Source organism: Somniosus microcephalus, chromosome 5 (genome assembly GCF_052327205.1).
Source record: "Somniosus microcephalus isolate GS21.2 chromosome 5, FLI_Smic_1.0, whole genome shotgun sequence".
NCBI lineage: Eukaryota > Metazoa > Chordata > Chondrichthyes > Squaliformes > Somniosidae > Somniosus > Somniosus microcephalus.
Window position 1 is genome coordinate 127,446,417 of NC_140991.1, and position 17,385 is coordinate 127,463,801.

The following is a 17,385-nucleotide window of genomic DNA, read 5'->3' on the forward strand; positions in this document are numbered from 1 at the left end:
AACTTTTTGTAATCTTGCTTATTCATGACCGTCAACGCCGATCCGGTGTCCACTTCCATCTTCACTTGGACTTTTGCAATCTGTAGTGTGACCCAGACAGTTTGTCGGTCAGCTTCTTTACTCACATTGTGAATCCTCAGACTACCCAGTTCCTTGCTGTTGGAGTCTGAGTCCGAATTCTGTTCATCTGGACTCTTCCCAGTCACCTTATGTACCTTTCTGTACTTCTTCTGCGGTGACTTATTATTGCTGGTCTTCTTTCCTGACCGGCATACCTTAGCTATGTGACCAAGCTTGCCACATTTTCTACATTCCTGGTTTTTAAACCAGCATTGGTTCTGGTCGTGTGTTGTCTTCCCACAACGATAACATTTCGTTGTACCCGAAGTCATTTGATCCACACTGAGTACCGCTGTCTTCCGCTGCATTTCCGCCGTGCCTCTCGCTGCGGCTTCGTGCGATGCTGCAATAAGGACAGCCTTATCAAGTGTAAGATCGTTCTCTTCGAGCAGTCGTTTGTGTTCCTTCCTTCGACATCCCGCACACGAACTTGTCTCTCAGTGCCTCTGTCAGATTTACCCCAAACTGACAGTATTTTGCTAGCCTACGCAGTTCAACCAGGTACTCCGCGTTGCTTTCCTCTTTTCGTTGCGTTCTCACGTAAAATTTAGATCATTCCGCTAACATCAGCGGTGCGGGGTTAAAATGATCCTTCAGGACAGCAACAATATTAGCGAAAGACTGATCCGCCGGTTTAGCTGGTGATAGAAGATGCTTCAATAACCCGTATGTCTTCGCACCCATTGAGTTTAGTAAGGTTAGAGCTTTGTCATAATTTGCTATCTTATTGACCTTACAATATATCTCGATGCGTTCTACATACGTGGCCCAATCTTCCACATCGGAATCGAACCCGTTGATGTTACTACGCTTGGGCATCTTCCCACTCTTCCTGAGAAACAGCAACAAAATATTTCTTTAACTTTTCTTTTTCAAAATGGCGGTTTCCCGCGCTTGTCTTCTTTCCCCGCCCACTTTCAAAATGGCGGTTTCCCGCTTCTGTCTTCTTCCCCGCCTACTGGCGGCTTCCCGCGTTTCTTCCCCTGGTGGGAGGGGTAAGCTTTTCCCTCGGGCGACGACCGCTGGCTTTCGGGGTTCGCAGCCTGCGCGTCGGCTTCAGTGCGTTCCTTGTTCCCTTTTCTCGGCAGGGCAACCGGCGCTGGGTACAACCCGTTGACGGCGAACAGTTTCAGCTGCTGGGCTGGATCTCGCTCAGTCTCCCTCGCTCGGGCTCTGTCTCTCCCGCTCGCTCGGGCTCTGTCTCTCCCTCAGCGGCTTCCAATCGCGCCTCCCAGCCCTCTCGCAGTCCGGTGTTTTCCTCCCCGTCTGCGGCTGAGTTCACCGCGGTTTATTTATTTTTATATCTTCCCGCGCCTTACGATCCCGGTCGCAGCGCCTCGTGGCCTCGGTAGCTGCCCGGCCTTTATCGCCGGTCGCGGTCTAGCTGTCTCACGACGCCGTTGCGTCTCCCAGCCCGCTTGTACCGCGGCTTCCGTGCTCCACGCTGCCCCAGTCTCAGCGCCTCTGGGCCCGACTTCTGTCCGGCTCCTTTCCCCCGACCGTGGTCGAGTTCACCGCCCTTATCCTCTGTTTATTTTTTTATTTTCCCTTTACTCACAGTCACCGTGGCCGACTTGCTTCTCGTGCTGATCGGCTCACTCACCACCGTGGCAGAAGGGACAATCAGTGCCTGTTGCTGATGGAAGGCTTCGTGTCTGAATTCTTCCTTCTTCCTTGCTCTGCAGACTCGAGTTTTCTCTCAGCAGAACGACGAGGGCGGGTGCCTCTTCTCGACGCTTGTTAACTGCTTCGGAAGTATTGTTGCCGCAGGGTAAGATCGAACTCGTCGCCACTGTAAAGTCTGTAGGTATTATGGCGAATTAATACACAGACTACAAGAGTAACTTTAACAGGACTTTACTATTCGAAGGTCAGGGCGAATCTGCCCAATAAATCCTGACACAGCACTTATATACCGGTGTGGTCACCGTCGGTATTACAGTATACAGCAGCCAAGATAAAGTAGTGCCACACCTAAAATAGTTCTCTTAAAGGTAGAACAGTTACATACACTACACATCTAACAAACACTTTTTGTTTGTCATACGTATTTCTCGTGTCACGATTTTGTCATGCAGTTCTCAAAAGGGAGATGGGTTTCTATAGCAATTCAAAACACTTATTTTCAACATTCCCTCCTCCTCCCCCAACCCCCACCCCACCCAGATTCACTCATTCTCCTGTATGACTCCCAGCTCCATGGAGTCCTAGTGTTCAACATTTTCATGCTGTTTTCAGCCACCAAGTGGCCGGCAGGCAAGTTCACAATTGATAACAATGTTCAAATTTTGTTTTCCAGCCAAGCTTGTGCAAACCTTGTGGAGTGCAAATCAGGAGTGAAGCAATGAACTGACTTTGCAGCAAAATTCCTTCCTCCAGGGAGTTTCACTCCATTTCATTCTGGTGTTAGGTGAGCCCTGACACCAGAGTCAGGCTGCATTTACACTATAACTGCAGCATTGATGCAAAGTGAAACCACTGCTATAGTTACAGTGTAAATGCACACCAAACATTTTCCTTCAGCCGCAAGCCAGCCTCATCCAGAAGAGTGTTTTAAATTTGATCTTTATTTATCAGCCCAGAAGTTCCAATAGGAAACAGTATTTATATTCCCTCTCTCCCCCCAGATATAAGCCAGCCACACCCCCAGGTCCCCAGCCACAATGCAGGAACAGCACTTAAATATTTTACCCTTCAGCTATTTAGAATGCCTTCCTAGACTGATGATTGAATAGGAGTGTTATAAATCTCATCATCATAAACAAACTGCTCATGAAATAACACTGGACGGCCAGCTGGTGGAGCCGTCCAAGGAGTATAACTACTCAGGCGTGGGCCCAGCTTGCCTAGGGACATTTTGTAAGACAAGGAACTAGTGAAGTACAACTAGGCCTCCATGTTCTGAAACAAGTTGATTAAAGCCTTGCTTTATGCTCAAACCAAGGGCGTCATGAGTTTTATTACGTCGTGGAGCTTGTTAAAAAAATTTCTTCTGGTTTTGTAACTGGGAAATGCAAGCTTCATTGTCTTGTCCTCAAACAAGGATATAATGGTATGTGTTGTACCAGGACAGGAAGAGTGCTGGAACTGAAAACTCAAGAGAGTTCTTGTAGGGACAAGAGCATTGAAATCAAAGGTAAGGGAGTTATTAAGTTGGTTGATAGAGCAGCAGCATTATGGTAGGTAGAAAACCAGAGAAGAAGTGGAAGTTGTAAAAGATGTACTGGAAACCAGCAGTGAATCCTTTCCAGGGGCAGAGGGAAATGATAGATGGGTTGGGGACAGACAAAGGAATGTGACTAGCAAAGGGAAAAAGTGGTTCGAAATGTCTGCAGTCTCTTATCACTTACTCAGAAGTGGCAAGGCCTTGTTTAAACATTGGGATGACTGAAGCCATCATCTTGGGCCCCCGTCACAACTCCGAACCCCATCACACAAAAAAAAATTATCTCGTCATTATCACATTGCTGTTTGTGGGACCTTACTGTGCGCAAATTGGCTGCTGTGTTTCCTAACATTGCAACAGTGAATATACTTCAAAAGTACTTCATTGGCTGTAAAGTGCTTTGGGACGTTCTGAAGTTGTGAAAGGTGCTATATAAATGAAAGTCTTTCTTGTCCACTGACTCAGACTGAACCAGGCTGTTCACAGTCTTGTCATTCTGTCTGATCCCAAAGTGAGTTTCCAACCCTAAATCCTCTCCCATCATAAAAACGCACCGACTTCCACCTTCAAAACATCATATAGCTCCTCCCCACTCAGCCCATCTGCCACTGAAATTTTCATACATGCTTTCAGCACCTCTACACTCAACTACTCCAATCGCACTCGTCCATCACCTCGGGCTCCACTGATTTACACTGGCTCCCAGTTCCCGAAACCTCCAATTTAAATTTCTCTTCTGTCTATAGTACTGGGTGAGCAGAAATTTCCTCTAAATATTGGGAAGCCCAAAGCCATTGCCCTCGGTCCCCACCACAAACTCGGTTCCCTAGCCACTGACTCCATCCCTCTCCCTAGAATCTGTCTGAGGCGGAACCACACTGTTCGCAACCTTGGTGTCATCTGCGACCATGAAATGAGCTTCCGAGCACATGTCCGCGCCATAACTAAGACCATCTATCCCCACCTTCGTAACATCACCCGATTCCACCACTGCCTCAGCTCATCTGCTGCCAAAACTCTCATCCATACCTTCGTTACCTCTAGACTTGACTATTCCAATGCACTCCTGGCCGGCTTCCCACGTTCTACCCTAAGTAAACTTGAGGTCATCCAAAACTCTGCTGCCTGTGTCCTAACTCGCACCACGTCCCATTCACCCATCACCCCTGTGCTCGCTGACCTACATTGGCTCCCGGTAAAGCAACGCCTCGATTTCAAAATTCTCATCCTGGTTTTCCAAATCCCATGGCCTTGCCCCTCACTATGTTATCTCCTCCAGCCCCACCACGCGATATCTGTGCTCCTAATTCTGGCCTCCTGAGGTTTCCCGATTTTAATCGCTTGGCCATCGGTGGCTGTGCCTTCAGTTGCCAAGGCCCCAAGCTCTGGAATTCCCTCCCTAAACCTCTCCGCCTCTCTACCTCTCTTTCCTCCTTTAAGGCGCTCCTTGAAACCTACCTCTTTGACCAAGCTTTAGGTCATCTGCCCTAATTTCTCATGTGACTTGGTGTCAAATTTTGTTTTGTAACCCTCATGTGAAACGCTTTGGGACATTTTACTACATTAAAGACGCTATATAAATACAAATTGTTGTTGTTGTTAGGTGTCAACCGTGGCTCAGCAGTAGCACTCTCACCTCTGGATCAGATTGTTGTGGGTTCAAATCCCACTCCAGAGACTAGAGCACGTAATCCAGGCTGACACTCTCAGTGCAGTATTGAGGGAGTGCTGCACTGTCGAAAGTGATGTCGTTCGGATGAGACATTAAGCCCCGTCTGCTCTCTCAGGTGGACGCAAAAGATCCCATGGCACTATTTCGAAGAAGAGCATGCGAGTTCTCCCCGGTGTCCTGGCCAACATTTATCCCTCAACCAACACTTAAAATTTATCGGTCATTATCACATTACTCTTTGTGGGATCTTGCAGTGTGCAAATTGGCTGCTGCGTTTCCTACATTACAACACTTCAAAAAAGTACTTCATTGGCTGTAAAGCACTTTGGGACATCCCAAGGTCGTGAAAGGCGCTATATAAATGTAAGTCTTTTCTTTTTTTCCTTTTAAATGTATCCATGTCCTCACCTCACCCACCTCCTCTCCCCACCTACCTCCTTAGCCTCTTCCAATTCCTCACCCCACTTACCTCCACACCCTACCTCTCTGTTTATTAAACACATGCCCCCACCCAAATTCTCCATTCTTCCAATCTCTTGTGCATTGCTCCTCCTTCACGCCACCATTTCCTGCAGCCACTCTAATAAATTCCCTCTCTGAACCCCTCCACCTCTCAAACTTCCTCTCCTCCTTTAAAATACACCTCTTTGACCAAGCAGTTAGTCACTCTTCCTGATCTCACCTTTGGCTGCGCATCCATTTCCTTATGACGTTTTTCTACATTAAGGGAGGTATATAAAACGCAAGTTCTTGTTGTTATGATGGGTATAGGTGGGAGAATTGATGTATAGTGTCAGACTGAGTGGCTTTGAAGTGTGGTAGATGAGAAAGACCTTGAAGGAAAGGTAAGAGAGATATTCTAAATAACAACAGAAAATGCTGAAAAAACTCAGCAGGCCAGGCAACATCCGTGGAGAGAAATTAGTCAACGTTTCGGGTCTAACCCTTTCTCAAGACTAAAGAGGCACAGGGAATGAAATAGATTAAGAGGCCAGGCTGGGAGAGAACAAAAGAGGAGAGGCATTAAGAGGTATATTCTTCCTGAGGTATAGTGCCCCAAACTGAACACAGTAATCCAGATTACCAATCCATGTCACAGTTACCTCAAATTCCATGCACTTTAATTTTTGCTAAATTCAACTCATCAGACATGACATATCCTTTACAAATCCATGCAGACTCTCTAGATCAGCACATACATGTTCAAGTGCTCAGTCACTCTGCCCCTGATGATACATTCCAATAACTTCCCCACAAGTGATGTTAAGCTGACGGGTCTGTAGCTACCTGGTTTCTCCCTCTTGACCTTCTTAAATGAAGAAGTGACATTCACAATTTTCCAGTCCAAGGGCACAGTTCCAGAATCTAGAGAGCTTTGGAAAATTACGACTGACAAAGCTATAATTTCCTCACCTACTTCTTTTAATACCCTGGGGGAGAAATTATCAGGTCCAGGAGATCTGTCTATCTTAAGTGCAATTACAATTTCTATTACCATTTTTTTAAAGCTTATTTTAAACCCTCCAAGTTCCTCCCCTTGACTTATTTTTAGGTTTTGTTGTACTGCTGGTATTTTATCCTCTTCCTCGACCTCTATCTTGAAAATGGATACAAAGTATTAATTTAACAAGCCATTTCCATATTGTCTATTATACTATCGCCTGCCTCAGTCTTGAATGGGCTCACATTCCTCTTACCACTCATTTTCTCTTAATATACTCATAAAAACGTTTACTGTTGCAATCTTCGTATTCCCATTTTGCATCTATCACTTTCTTTATAACCAGCTATTCACAATACTGTATATATTAATGATCTAGACGAGGGAACTAGATGTAATATCTCCAAGTTTGCAGACGACACAAAGCTGGGTGGGCGTGTGTGCTGTGAGGAGGATGCCGAGAAACTCCAGTATGATTTGGACAGGTTGGGCGATTGGGCAGATGCATTATAATGTGGATAAATGCGAGGTTATCCACTTTGGTGGCAAAAACAGGAAGGCAGATTATTATCTGAATGGCAATAGATTGGGAGAAGGGGAAGTGCAACAAGACCTGGGTGTCCTTGTGCACCAGTCGCTGAAGGTAAGCATGCAGGTGCAGCAGGCGGTTAAGGCGGCAAATGGTATGTTGGCCTTCGTAGCGAGGGTTTGAGTACAGGAACAAGGATGTCTTGCTGCAGTTGTACAGGGCTTTGGTGAGACCACACCATGAGTATTGTGTGCAGTTTTGGTCGCCTTATCTGAGGAAGGATATTCTTGCCATGGAGGGAGTGCAGCGAAGATTCACCAGACTGATACCTGGGATGGCAGGAATGACGTATGAGGAGAGATTGGGTCGATTGGGCTTATACTCGCTGGAGTTTAGAAGAATGAGAGGGGATCTCATTGAAACTTTTAAAATTCTAACAGGACTAGACAGACTAGATGCAGGAAGGATGTTCCCGATGGTGGGGGAGTCCAGAACCAGGGGTCACAGTCTAAAGATAAGGGGTAAGCCATTTAGGACAGAGATGAGGAGGAATTTCTTCACCCAGAGAGTGGTGAACCTGTGGAATTCTCTACCACAGAAGGCAGTTGAGGCCAATTCATTAAATATATTCAAGAAGGAGTTAGATATCTTTCTTAATGCTAAAGGGATCAAGGGATATGGGGAGAAGGCAAGGACAGGGTACTGAGTTTGGATGATCAGCCATGATCTCACTGAATGGTGGAGCAGGCTCGAGGGGCCGAATGGCCTACTCCTGCTCCTATCTTCTATGTTTCTATGTAACCCTTTATTGCTCTCTCACTCTGCTGGATTTCCACTTTTCCTTGCATTTGTGTAAAGCTTTTCTTTTACATAAGAAATAGGAGCAGGAGTAGGCCATTTGACCCTTCGAGCCTGCTCTGCCATTCAATAGGATCATGGTTGATCTTCTACCTCATCTCCACTTATCTGAACGATCCCCATATCCCTTGATTCCCTTAATGTTCAAAAATCTATCGATCTCTGTCTTTGTAAGAGATTAGCGTGCAAAATTAAGGCACATGGGATTGGGGGCAAGGTATTGACTTGGATAGAGAACTGGTTGGCGGACAGAAAGCAAAGAGTTGGAATAAACAGGTCGTTTTCCGAGTGGCAGGCAGTGACTAGTGGGGTACCGCAAGGATCGGTCCTAGGACCCCAGCTGTTCACAATAAGAACATAAGAAATAGGAGGAGTAGGCCATACGGCCCCTCGGGCCTGCTCCGCCATTCAATAGGATCATGGCTGATCTGAATCTGGACTCACGTCCACTTCCCTGCCCTCTCCCCGTAACCCCTAATTCCCTTATCTGCTAGGAAAATGTCTATCTCCATTTTAAATTTATTTAATGTTGCAGCTTCCACAGCTCTCTGGGGTAGCAAATTCCATAGATTTACTACCCTCTGAGTGAAGAAGTTTCTCCTCATCTCAGTTTTGAAAGGGCAGCCCCTTATTCTAAGATTGTGCCCCCTAGTTCTAGTCTCACCCATCAGTGGAAACATCCTCACCGCATCCACCCGATCAAGCCCCCTCACAATCTTAAATGTTTCGATAAGATCGCCTCTCATTCTTCTGAACTCCAATGAATAGAGGCCCAACCTACTCAACCTTTCCTCATACGTCAACCCCCTCATCTCTGGAATCAACCGAGTGAACCTTCTCTGAACCACCTCTTTTCTTAAATATGGAAACCAAAACTGCACGCAGTATTCCAGGTGTGGCCTCACCAATACCCTGTATAACTGCAGCAAGACTTCCCTGTTTTTATACTCCATCCCCCTTGCAATAAAAGCCAAGATTCCATTGGCCTTCCTGATCACCTGCTGCACCTGCATACTAACTTTTTGTGTTTCATGCACCAGGACCCCCAGATCCCTTTGTACTATAGCACTTTGCAGTTTCTCTCCATTTAGATAATAACTTGCTCTTTGATTTTTTCTGCCAAAGTGCAGAACCTCACACTTTCCAACATTATATTGCATCTGCCAAATCTCTGCCCACTCACTTAGCCTGTCTATGTCCTTTTGCAGGTTTTTTATGTCCTCCTCACTCACTGCTTTTCCTCCCATCTTTGTATCATCGGCAAACTTAGATATGTTGCACTCGGTCCCTTCCTCCAAATCGTTAATATAGATTGTAAAGATTAATGATCTGGACGAGGGAATTGGATGTAATATCTCCAAATTTGCAGACGACACAAAGCTGGGTGGGAGGGTAATCTGTGAGGAGGATGTCGTGAAACTCCAGTACGATTTGGACAGGTTGGGTGATTGGGCAGAAACATGGCAAATGCACTATAATGTGGATAAATGTGAGGTTATCCACTTTGGTGGCCAAAACAGGAAGGCAGATTATTATTTGAATGGCAATAGATTGGGAGAAGGGGAAGTGCAAAGACACCCGAGTGTTATTGTGCACCAGTCGCTGAAGGTAAGCATGCAGGTGCAGCAGGCGGTTAAGAAGTCAAATGGTATGTTGGCCTTCGTAGCAATAGGGTTCGAGTACAAGAACAAGGATGTCTTGCTGCAGTTGTACAGGGCCTTGGAGAGACCGCACCTTGAGTATTGTGTGCAGTTTTGGTCACCTTACCTGAGGAAGGACGTTCTTGCCATGGAGGGAGTGCAGCGAAGATTCACCAGGCTGATAACTGGGATGGCAGGAATGACGTACGAGGAGAGATTGTCTCGATTGGGCTTATACTCACTGGAGTTTAGAAGATTGAGAGGGGATCTCATCGAAACCTATAAAATTCTGTCAGGTCTGGACAGACTAGATGCAGAAAGGATGTTTCTGATGGCCGGGGAGTCCAGAACCAGGGGTCATAGTCTAAGGATAAGGGGTAAGCCATTTAGGACTGAAATGAGGAGGAATTTCTTCACCCAGAGAGTGGTGAACCTGTGGAATTCTCTGCCACAGAGGGCGGTGGAGGCCAGTTCATTAAATATATTCAAGAAAGAGTTGGATATATTTCTTGAGGCTAAAGGGATCAAGGGGTATGGGGAGAAGGCAGGGACAGGGTACTGAATTTGGATGATCAGCCATGATCTCATTGAATGGCAGAGCAGGCTCGAAGGGCCGAATGGCCTACTCCTGCTCCTATCTTCTATGCTTCTATGAATATACTCAACCACTGAGCCTCCACAGCCCTCTGGGGTAGAGAATTCCAAAGATTCACCGCCCTGAGTGAAGAAATTTCTCCTCATCTCAATCATAAATGGCCGTCCCCTTATTCTGAGACTGTGACCCCTGATTCTAGACTCCCCAGCCAGGGGAAACATCCTCCCTGCATCGACCCTGTCAAGAATTTTGTATGTTTCAATGAGATCACCTCTCATTCTTCTAAACTCTAGAGAACATAAGCCTAGTGATATACCTATCAATTCCTCCAATAAAAGGCGAAGAGTTACGAAGGTGACTAAAGGTTTTTATTGACTAAATAACAGAGCCCACTCTCGTGGGTGATCCGATCCAAGCAGGAGGAATACCAGTCAGTCGCTCACCTTTATACCTGGCCTGGTGGGTGGAGCCAAGGCGGAGTCGGCGGTGGTCATCCCAGGTATAGCAGTGTGGCAAGAGGCGACCTCGTACCGTGATACAATAGTGGTCAGTGATACAGTTATAACGAACAGTGGTGAACAGTGCTAACTACTAACAGTGATACGATAGTGAACGTGGTTTACCACATTCACCCCTTGTTTAGAATTAAGTCCGGCGGGGTGAAGTGTACTACCAATTCTGGTAGGTCAGTCTGTCCGGAGGCTTCGTAAGCCTCTCCGATCGCCGCAGCGGTGGTGTTGCCTTATCCGGTGCTGGTGCCTTATCCGGTGTTGATGCTGGTGTTTGCGTGGTCGGCGAGGGCTCGTGGGGTTCCGGCATGCCGTCTACCTGGGCTGGGGTTGGGGGGGGTGGTGGCGGTGTTTCCGGATCGGCTGAGGGTGCGAGGTCTCGTAGGGAGACAGTGTCCTCCCGCCCGTCTGGGTACGCCACGTAGGCGTACTGGGGGTTGGCGTGCAGGAGGTTCACCCTCTCGACCAGGGGGTCCGTTTTATGGGCCCTCACGTGTTTCCGCAGCCAGACCGGCCCCGGGGCGGTCAGCCAGGTTGGTAGAGTGGTTCCCGTAGTCGACTTCCTGGGGAAAACGAACATTCGTTCATGGGGGGTGGTGTTAGTGGCCGTGCAAAGTAATGACCGGATGGAGTGCAGCGCTGTCGGGAGGACTTCTTGCCAGCGGGAGGTTGGGAGGCCCTTAGACTTTAAGGCTAAGAGGACGGCCTTCCATACCGTCGCGTTCTCTCTTTCCACCTGACCGTTACCTCTGGGGTTGTAGCTGGTGGTCCTGCTTGCTGCAATACCTCTCTCTAGGAGGAATTGCCGGAGTTCCTCGCTCATGAAGGAGGAGCCCCGGTCGCTGTGTATATAGTTCGGGAACCCGAACAAGGCGAAGAGGGCATTCAGGCACTTGATGACCGTGCTACTGGTCATGTCGGGGCAGGGGAAGGCAAAGGGGAAACGGGAGTACTCATCAACGATGTTGAGGAAGTACACATTACGGTCAGAGGACGGGAGGGGCCCCTTAAAGTCGATGCTCAGGCGCTCGAAGGGGCGGGTGGCCTTGATCAGGCTTGCTCGGTCCGGCCTATAGAAGTGCGGTTTGCACTCCGCACAGGTCTGGCAGTTCCTGGTCATGGTCCTGACCTCCTCGATGGAGTAGGTCAGGTTGCGGGCCTTAATGAAATGGTAGAGTCTGGTGACTCCGGGGTGGCAGAGCTGGTCGTGGAGGGTCTGAAGCCTATCGATATGCGCGCTGGCGCATGTCATTCGTGAAAGGGCATCAGGGGATTCGTTCAGCTTGCCTGGCCGGTACAAGATCTCATAATCGTAGGTGGAGAGCTCGATTCTCCATCTCAAAATCTTGTCATTCTTGATTTTGCCCTTCAGCTTGTTATTAAACATGAAAGCCACCGAACGCTGGTCGGTGAGGAGGGTAAATCGTTTGCCTGCCAGGTAGTGCCTCCAGCGCCGTACTGCCTCCACGATCGCCTGGGCCTCTTTCTCGACCGACGAATGTCGGATCTCGGGGCCCTGTAGGGTCCTTGAGAAGAAGGCCACTGGCCTCCCCTCCTGGTTTAGGGTGGCGGCTAAGGCGAAGTCGGATGCGTCGCTCTCCACCTGGAAGGGGATGGACTCGTCCACTGCGTGCATCGTGGCCTTGGCTATGTCTCCCTTAATGAGGGAGAAGGCCGCGCACGCCTCCTCCGTGAGGGGGAAGGAAGTGGCTTTCAGGAGGGGTCTGGCTTTGTCCGCGTAATTGGGTACCCATTGGGCATAGTAGGCGAAAAGCCCCAGGGTTCTCCTAAGTGCTTTAGGGCAGTGGGGGAGGGGTAGCTCCATGAGGGGGCGCATTCTTTCTGGGTCGGGGCCGATGATTCCGTTCTCCACTACGCAGCCGAGGATGGCAAGGCGGGTGGTGTTAAACACGCATTTCTCCTTATTGTAGGTGAGGTTCAGCCGTTGGGCCGTACGGAGGAATTTCTCCAGATTCGCGTCATGTTCCTGCCGGTCGCGGCCGCAGATAGTGACGTTATCTAGATAGGGGAATGTAGCCTGCAGTTCGTTCTGGTCAACCATCTGGTCCATCTCCCTTTGGAAGACCGAGACCCCATTAGTGACACCGAAGGGGACCCTAAGGAAGTGGTATAGGCGCCCATTCGCCTCGAAGGCGGTATACTGGCGGTCCTCAGGGTGGATAGGGAGTTGGTGGTAGGCCGACTTCAGGTCGATGGTCGAGAATACTTTATACTGTGCAATCTGATTGACCATGTCAGATATGCGGGGGAGGGGGTATGCGTCCAGCTGGGTATATCTGTTTATGGTCTGGCTGTAGTCGATGACCAGGCGGTTTTTATCGCCGGTCTTTACGACTACGACCTGGGCACGCCAGGGGCTGCTGCTCCCCTCGATAATGCCCTCTTTCAGGAGGCGCCGCACCTCAGAGCTAATGAAGGCTCTGTCCCCGGCGCTATACCGCCTGCTCTTGGTAGCGACGGGTTTGCAGTCAGGGGTAAGGTTAGCAAACAGAGAGGGTGGCGGGACCTTGAGGGTGGAGAGGCTGCAGGTGTTACGCGGTGGGCGGTTTAACGTTTGCTGGTTGTTGACTGTGAGTGGGGGGAGGGGTCCACCGTATGCTAGGGTTACGCTTTGGAGGTGGGATTGGAAGTCCAGCCCTAGTAGGACGGCAGCGCAGAGATGGGGGAGGACGAGGAGTTTAAAGTTTTTATACTCCATGCCCTTAACCGACAGGGTCACGACACAGTAGCCGCTGATGTCCGTGGCGTGGGACCTCGATGCCATCGAGATTCGGCTGCGCGTTGGTAGGACAGAGAGGGAGTAGTGGCTCACCGTGTCTGGGTGGATGAAGCTCTCCGTGCTTCCGCTGTCGAACAGGCAGGTCGTGGCGTGGCCGTTCACTTTGATGTCCATCATTGACTTGGACAGATGGTGCGGGCGGGCTTGGTCCAGGGTGACGGAAGCTAGTGTGTAGCTGAGCGAGTCGTTGTCATCTGCGGGCGAGGCGGTCGGGCGTGGTGAGTAAAATGGCGTCTCCCACGAGGTAGGGCAAAATGACGGAGAAGATGGCTGCCCCCGTAGCTCACATGAGGCACTATTGGGGTCGGTTGCCTTAATCAAAGATGGCCGCCCCCATGACTCATGTGTGGGGATGCTGGCCTCAGTTGCCCTAAACAAAGATGGCCGCCCCCATGACTCATGTGTGGGGATGCTGGCCTCAGTTGCCCTAAACGAAGATGGCCGCCCCCATAGTTCGCATGCGGCACTGCTGGCCTCTGAGGATCCGCTCCTGCAGGCCTTGGAGAAGTGGCCTTTCTTCAGGCAGGTTCTGCATGTGGAGTTCTTGGCTGGGCAGCGCGACCTCGGGTGCTTCTCCTGGCCACAAAAAAAACAGCCGGCGGCCCGATCGCGGATGCCCGATGTCGGGGCCGGTGCCGGGGGTGGCGGGGCCGGTCGGGTCCGGGACGCCGACGCAGAGGTAGGTCCCGGGGGCGGCGCTGGGAAGGGTGCTGTGGTAGGGGTCGGGCCCGAGTCCCAGGGTCGCGAGCAGTACCTGGTGAATGCTTCCTGATCTTGGTGGGCCACTTCCAGGGAGATAGCGAGGGCTTCAGCTTTTTCCATGCTGAGGTCTTTAGCTTCCAGCAGTCTTTGCCGTGAGTACTCGGACCGTAGGCCTTTCAGGAATGCGTCGCGGATATTATCTTCAGTATTTTCGGCTGCCGACACCGATTTAAAGTCACAGTTCCTGGCGAGTGCATATAGCGCCTGTGAGAATTCGGCTACTGATTCTCCTGGCTGTTGCGGCCGTGATCTTAGGAGGTGCCTAGCGTACATGTAGTTTACCGGGGTCCGGTACTTCTGTTTCAGCAGGTTGATGGCGGTCTCGTAGGTAGTCATGTCCTCGATGAGAGTGTATACTCTCGGGCTCAGTTGCGCCTGCAGGACACTTAGTTTGGATGCCTGAGGGACGCTGGATTCTCTCAGGTATGATTCGAAGCAGACCAGCCAGTGTTTAAAGTCTGCGGCTGAGTTTGCTGCTCGTGGGTTCAGGTCCAGGTACGGCGGTCTGAGGGCTCGCAGCCAAGCTGGCTGGTGTGGCTGTGCTCCTGGGAGCTGCGCTGGTGGCTCCTCCGCCGGTTGTGACTCGTTGTCGGACATCATTAAATTTAGTCAATAAAATTGATATACCTATCAATTCCTCCAATAAAAGGCGAAGAGTTACGAAGGTGACTAAAGGTTTTTATTGACTAAATAACAGAGCCCACTCTCGTGGGTGATCCGATCCAAGCAGGAGGAATACCAGTCAGTCGCTCACCTTTATACCTGGCCTGGTGGGTGGAGCCAAGGCGGAGTCGGCGGTGGTCATCCCAGGTATAGCAGTGTGGCAAGAGGCGACCTCGTACCGTGATACAATAGTGGTCAGTGATACAGTTATAACGAACAGTGGTGAACAGTGCTAACTACTAACAGTGATACGATAGTGAACGTGGTTTACCACACCTAGTCTACTCAATCTCTCCTCGTAGGACAATCCCCCCATTCCAGGAACCAGTCTGGTGAACCTTTGCTGCACTCCCTCTATGGCAAGTATGTCCTTCCTTAGGTAAGGAGACCAAAACTGTACACAATACTCCAGGTGTGGTCTCACCAGGGCCCTATATAATTGCAGTAAGACGTCTTTACTCTTATACTCAAATCCTCTTGCAATAAAGGCCAACATACCATTTGCTTTCCGTACCTGCATGTTAACTTTCAGTTTATTTTAGCTTGATTCTGTATATCACCTCCTTTGCTTCACTGCATAAATGCAGCTTTGCCTTTTAGGGCTATGTACTCGTTTTGTAATCCACCAAATAGCTCTTTGAATATTTCCCACTGTTTGTCCATCGGTTTGCCTATTAACAGTTCAGCCACTGTGATCAATTTATTTCTCATCCATTTGAAGCTTGCCTTAGTTAAATTTAAAACCTTGGTGACTTTCCCTTCTCCTTCTCAAACCCAATATCAAATGTAATTAATTATTATATTATGGTCACTATTTGCAAGATGTTCCCTTATTGTCACTACTATGGTAACTAATTCTCATTCATTCCTCATCACTAAATCTAATATGGCCTGTTCCATTGGTGCTTTTTAAAGATAATGTTCCAGCAAACGGTTCCGAATACTTTATCCAAAACCACGACGCATCAAATCAATTATTTTTGAAGTGCAGTCACTATTGTTGTGTCAGTAAACGCAGTAACTAATTTGCACAAAGCAAGATTCAAAACAGCAAATGAGATGGACGACCAGTTAGTGGTGGGTGAACTACTTGCTTTTCTTCAAATAATGTCTTGGGATTTTTAACATACACCTGAACAGGTAGACAGGACCTTGGCATTAATGCCCGATCTGAAAAGACAATAGCTCCAACAATGCTGCACTCCCCGAGTACTGTACTGGAGTATCAGCCTAGATTTTGCGCTCAATTCCGAGAGAGGGACTTGAACTACAACTTTCTGACTCAGAAGCAATATTGGTATTACCAAGTCAAGGTGCTATTTCAGTGTACACGGTAAGTTTAGGAAATTCAAAACCAAGCAATGTTCACCAAGTGCCTGTAGTTTGTACATGTCCTAACAAAGAAATAAATACTTGCATTTATATAGCGCCTTTCACAATCTCAGGATGTCCCAAAGCGCTTTATAGCCAATTAACAGCACACTGTTCAGCACCATTCGAGACTCGTCAGATACTGACGCAGTCCGTGTCCATATGCAGCAAGACCTGGACAACATTCAGACTTGGGCTGACAAGTGGCAAGTAACATTCGCACCACACAAGTGCCAGGCAATGACCATCTCCAACAAGCGAGACTCTAACCATCTCCCCTTGACATTCAATGGCATTACCATCGCTGAATCCCCCACTATCAACATCCTGGGGGTTACCATTGATCAGAAACTGAACTGGACCAGCCATATAAATACTGTGACTACAAGAGCAGGCCAGAGGCTGGGAATTCTGCGGCGAGTGTCTCACCTCCTGACTCCCCAAAGCCTTTCCACCATCTACAAGGCACAAGTCAGGAGAGTGATGGAATACTCTCCACTTGCCTGGATGAGTGCAGCTCCAACAACACTCAAGAAGCTCGACACCATTCAGGATAAAGCAGCCCGCTTGATTGGCACTCCATCCACCACCTTCAACATTCACTCCCTCCACCACCGGCGCACTGTGGCTGCAGTGTGTACCATCTACAAGATGCACTGCAGCAACTCACCAAAGCTCCTTCAACAGCACCTTCCAAACCCGCGACCTCTACCACTTAGAAGGACAAGGGCAGCAGACGCATGGGAACATCACCACCTACAAGTTCCCCTCCAAGCCACACACCATCCTGACTTGGACCTGTATCGCCGTTCCTTCACTGTCGCTGGGCCAAAATCCTGGAACTCCCTTCCTAACAGCATTGTGGGTGTACCTACACCATATGGACTGCAGCGGTTCAAGAAGGCAGCTCACCACCATCTTCTCAAAGGCAATTAGGGATGGGCACTAAATGCAGGCCTAGCCAGCGACGCCCACATCCCATCAATGAATAAAAAAATTAAGTACTTTTTGAAGTGTAGTCACTGTTGTAATGAAAACAAGGCAGCCAATTGCAAACAGCAATGTGATAATGACCAGATAATATGTTTTTTTTAAAGTGTTGATTGAGGGATAAATGTTGGCCAGGACACCGGGGAGAACTCGAAATAGTACCATGGGATCTTTTCCGTCCACCTGAACAGGTAGACATGACCTCGGGTTAACGCCCCATCTGAAAAGACGATAGCTCCAACAGTTTAACATCTCATCCGAAAGATGGC

General features: G+C 48.9%; 1 long non-coding RNA gene across 2 annotated transcripts in view; it reads right to left on the reverse strand.

Moving 5' to 3' along the window:
* Window positions 1–17,385, reverse strand: part of LOC147117308 (uncharacterized) — a 64,346-nt gene that overhangs the window by 46,230 nt on the left and 731 nt on the right. The gene's annotated exons all lie outside the window — the stretch shown is intronic.